At 39.5% G+C, this 4,806-nt stretch overlaps 1 pseudogene; it reads left to right on the top strand.

Moving 5' to 3' along the window:
- The first annotated feature begins 395 nt into the window (after positions 1–395).
- Positions 396–3,729, top strand: LOC137755588 (calpastatin pseudogene; annotated as a pseudogene).
- Positions 3,730–4,806: the final 1,077 nt, after the last annotated feature.

A 4,806-nucleotide genomic window follows, 5' to 3' on the forward strand; every position in this document is an offset into this window, starting at 1 on the left:
GATGAACAGATACACACTACTATATATAAAGGAGATATACAACAAGGAACTGCTGTATAACACAGGGAACTATATTCAATATCTTGTAATAACCTATAATGGAAAAGAATCTGAAAAAGAATAGATAGATATGTGTAACTGAATCACTTTGCTATACACCTGAAAATAACACACCATTGTAAATTAACTATTTTTTAATATTTTAAAAATGTTTTTAAAAAAAGCATATTGCTCTACCCAACTGAAACTTCTTCAACTTCATGCCGGCTGTGGGATGTCCTGGTTTGTCCAGGACAGTCCTGGTTTACACCTGTTGTCCCAGGTTAGTAATTAGTTGAATCCCCTTTTACTCTCAAAAATGTCCCAGTTTAGAAGATAAACTATATAATCACGCTATGTGGAAGCATCTCCAGCAAGATGAAAAAGTCAACCATGCCAGAGAGGATGAAACATTCATAAACATGGTCGACACTAGCTATGGTGTGAGTAGAAAATTCACCAAAAGAAATACAGGTAGAAGTCTACATCACACTGATGAATATGTGCTCCTGGGCCAGACTTCATTGCTTTAGGTACAAGATGCAAAAAAATCCTCCCGCCCCAAAAAAAACACAAAAAACAACTTGTACTTCACAAGCAAAACTGTGAGTTGTACTTCTTAAGAAAGAGAAAAAAATAATATAACAAGGCTTATTACCAAGCAAATAGATCATCAAAATGAACGTCCACAATTCTACCTTGGTAGAAACCACTGGGGATAAGCCTCCAGCAGTGGAAGGTGGGCGGCATGCAGGACCCTGTGGAAGGACCTGAGGCTTTGGGATAAATCAGACTAGAATTAGGATACTGACTTCTCTTCAAATGGTGTGACCTTGGGCAGATGGCTTCATGTGTCTGAACCTTTGTTTCATCACTTATGAAAGGAGAGAGTTCAATTAGCCATTGGTTTTCAAACTAGGCTCTGCAGGGCCCAAGGGTTTTGCCTTTCAGACCCATGGTGGGGGGGGGGGGGAAGGAAAACTTAAGTTTTCCCACCACTTTTACGTGTTTTATATCAAGCAGTGAGCTCTCTTAAGATGTTTTAAATTTGATCTTGAGATACTAATTTGAAGAAAAGAGTTTGTTGCAAAAATAAAATGTGAACACATACGGGTTAGATGGTCTCTAAGATCTCTTCCCAACTCTGGTAGACATGGTTCTGAGGCCTCGGGTAGTGTCAGCAGTTAGTGAACTGACAGATGGAAGTGGGCAGAAGATTCCTCTGATGCCTGCAGAGACTTGCTTTAAGGGCAGACCAGATGGGCCTTAATGTGTGCACTGCTTTATTAGGGAGGCTGATGAAGACCAGGGTGTGTCTGAGGAACATGTGTTTACAGACACATGGAGGTGTGGCTGGGAGATGTCTTAGCTGGAGAGGAACATTCCTAGGCCTCTGAAAAGTGTTCCTAGAAGTATTCTCCATTACTCATAAAGATCCAGAGATTCTAAGTTGGTCCTAGACTGATTCTAGATTATTAGGAGAAAGTCTGGTGTCTGAAAATTATTGCCAATATCTTCAAAATTCTTAATAATTGTAATAAGGAAGGAAGGAAGAGAAGGAGGGAGGGAGGAAAGGAAGGAAGGAAGGGAGAAAGAAAAGTCTGGTATATTCTAGCACTTCAGGGCATTGGGTGGCATATATAAATTTAAAGAGTAAAACGTCTTTTTTTCTGGACTAAAAATCAGAAGTCTAAACATTTAAATAAGACACATTAATGAGGACAAAGGTGGATCAGGGAACCATGGTCTTTTTCCCACATGCTGCATATACCAGGAATCAAGAGAAAAAAAGTAGATAATGGTGAGTGTGTGACAGAAGTGCTTTCTTTCACTGACCTGGAGGAAAATGGAATCTTGAACCAGAAGAAAAATACTAACATCACTAAGGGGCTTTGTGTCCTGGCTACAAAGTCAGATCTACCTTGGGTATCAAAATTTAAATCTGGGAGACTGGTTTCCTTTTCTCTGTAAAAGCACCAGATAAGAAGTTAGGCTTAAGACTGAACTTGAATGAAAATCATTTGTGCACTCTTCTTTCTGTCTTAATCAAAAAAATGGGATTCCTTACATTTTATATGCTATTAGTCTCATATCTAAAATACTTTTAAATTCTGGTTAGATTTGGAGTTTGTTTGAATCTAGTCTTGATCATTTAGGAATGATTCAGTTGGTTGCTGTTTCTTATTTCATTAGACTTCTAATCATGCCATGATGTTGTTTTTAAGAATATCCAGGGATTTCTACTGCCTAAGAGATAAAGCCCAAAGTCTTTACATTAAAGACTTTCATTATCACACACCAGCTTACTGTTTCAGTCTCGTGTCTTTATGATCTAGAAGCACCAGGTTACCCACTAATGGCCAAGCACATCGTTTGCCTTCTTCCTACTGCCTATTCATTTACCCTCAGTACTACCTCGTTCACGATGCTTTCCAGATACCGGAGCCCCAGGCAGAACGACTCTCCTTCCTCTGCTCCCAGAATCCTCTGCTCCCATTGTTGGCCCAGCAGGGATCTCACTGGTCTTCAAAAGCCATGGGTGTGACTCTCTTGTTGTGTAGGCAGTGACAAGCATTAGGATAGGGACTATGCCTATTCCTCTTTATAACTCTGGCGTCTAACACAGAGCCTGGCACACAGTAGATGCTCAAGAAATCTTTGTAGAAAAAAAAGTGTTTCTAACGAGTGAATTCTCAATGGCATCTCGAAATTAGGGGACTGAGCAGTTCTCTACATGGTGGATCCTTCTTTTGTCTGTTTTAAATGTATAAGCTTACTTACTAGTTGTAAAATGAAGAACACTGTGGGTCTTTTGAAACTAAATCTTTCCAGTTTAGGATGCCATGTTTTTGGTTTTGTTTTGTTTTTTTTCTAGGTGGCTTTTTAAATATTTTATTTTTAAAAAATTTGTATTGAAGTGTAGTTGATTTACAATGTTGTGTTAGTTTCAGGTGTCCAGCAAAGTGAATCAGATATATATAGATATATATAGATAGAGATATCTATATATCTATATCTATAACTATAGATATAAAAGAGCCCAAGGAACCACTCCCACCCTTGAGTGAAGACTTCCTCCTTAATGCTTTGTCCAAGGACTTCACCGTTCCCCCAAACACTTCGTCTCTTCAATTTGAAGACGCTAAACTTTCGGCTGTCATCTCTGAAGTAGTTTCCCAAACCCCAGCTCCAACCACCCACTATGCAGGTCCACCCCCTGACACTCCGCAGAGTGATGACAAAGAACTTGACGGTGCCCTCCATCACCTTTCTGACAGGCTCGGGCAAAGACAGCCTGACCCAGGTGGGAACAAACCCCTAGAGGATAAAGTCAAGGAAAAGGTGAAAGCTGAACACAGAGACAAACTGGGAGAAAGGGATGGCACCATCCCACCTGAATATCGACATCTCTTGGATGATGACGATGAGGGCAAATCAGCGACGCCACCTCCAAAGAAACCTGAGGCATCAAAGAAACCTGCAGATGCCCAAGACCCCATTGATGCCCTCTCAGGAGGCTTTGACAGCTGTCCCTCAACTACAGAAACCTCAGAGAACACAGCAAAGGACAAAGACAAGAAAACTGCTTCCAGCTCCAAAGCACCCAAGAATGGGGATAAAGCAAAGGATTCTGCAAAGGCAAAGGAGGAAACTTCCAAGCGAAAAGCTGATGGAAAAAGTACAAGTTAAAGTTAAAGTTCACACTATTTGGTACCTGCATATAAAATCTTCAGCTGGTAGATGGTGACTTTTGAAGAACAGAAGGCTTTGACAGCAGAAAAATTTTCTGAGTGGCTTCTAGACAGTGGTATTTGTTGAGTCTTCTGACATCCTAAACATTGTTTGTTATGCTTTTCCTGAAGAGAAACTGAATTTGTCTGGTTCACCTGTGTTATTCTACTGAGTACTGATAAACTTTGAATATCTATATATCTATATCTATTTACATTTACAATTACATTATCTTCCTTTATAGGTTATTACAAGATACTGAGTATAGTTCCCTGTGCTGTACAGTAGGTCCTTGTTGTTCATCTATTTTATATATAGTAGTGTGTATATTTTAATCCCAAACGCCTAATTTATCCCTCCCCTCCTTCCCCTTTGGTAACCATAAGTTTGTTTTCTATGTCTGTGAGTCTATTTCTGTTTTGTAAATAAGTTCATTTGTATCATTTTTTTAGATTCCACATATAAGCGATATCATATATTTGTCTCTGTCTGACTTACTTCACTAAGTATGATGATCTCTAGGTCCATTCATGTTGCCACAGATGGCATTATTTCATTCTTTCTTATGGCTGAGTAATATTCCATTGTATATATATCCCCCCCTTCAAAATGTCGATAGAACTGCCATTCTCCCATAAAGAAAAATTAGCAAAAAGTCTGCATCAACTTGGCAAAATAAGGAAGGGCGTTTTCGCATGAAAAAAACTCTGAGGACTTTCTGTTAAATGTAGTGCCGATCCGAGCCCACCCACAGTTTCAGACACGCAGTGCAGCACGCACCTGAGCAGTAAAGGAAAAAGCACCCAGAGGTGAGCTTGAAAGCCACTGACTTCAGCGTTTGGTGGAACGACGTGTGAATAGCGTTAAAATATTGCTGGAATAAGTGGGAAAGTTGAGGCCAGTTGACAAAGCTGACAACATCTTTGAAAGATGATTCAAATAAACTCTACATGAAAAAAAACTTATGAGACAGGGAAATGTGAACAGAGACTGGATATTTAATGATTTCAAGTAATTACTGTTAGAAACAGACTC

This window comes from Eschrichtius robustus, chromosome 20 (assembly GCF_028021215.1).
Source record: "Eschrichtius robustus isolate mEscRob2 chromosome 20, mEscRob2.pri, whole genome shotgun sequence".
NCBI lineage: Eukaryota > Metazoa > Chordata > Mammalia > Artiodactyla > Eschrichtiidae > Eschrichtius > Eschrichtius robustus.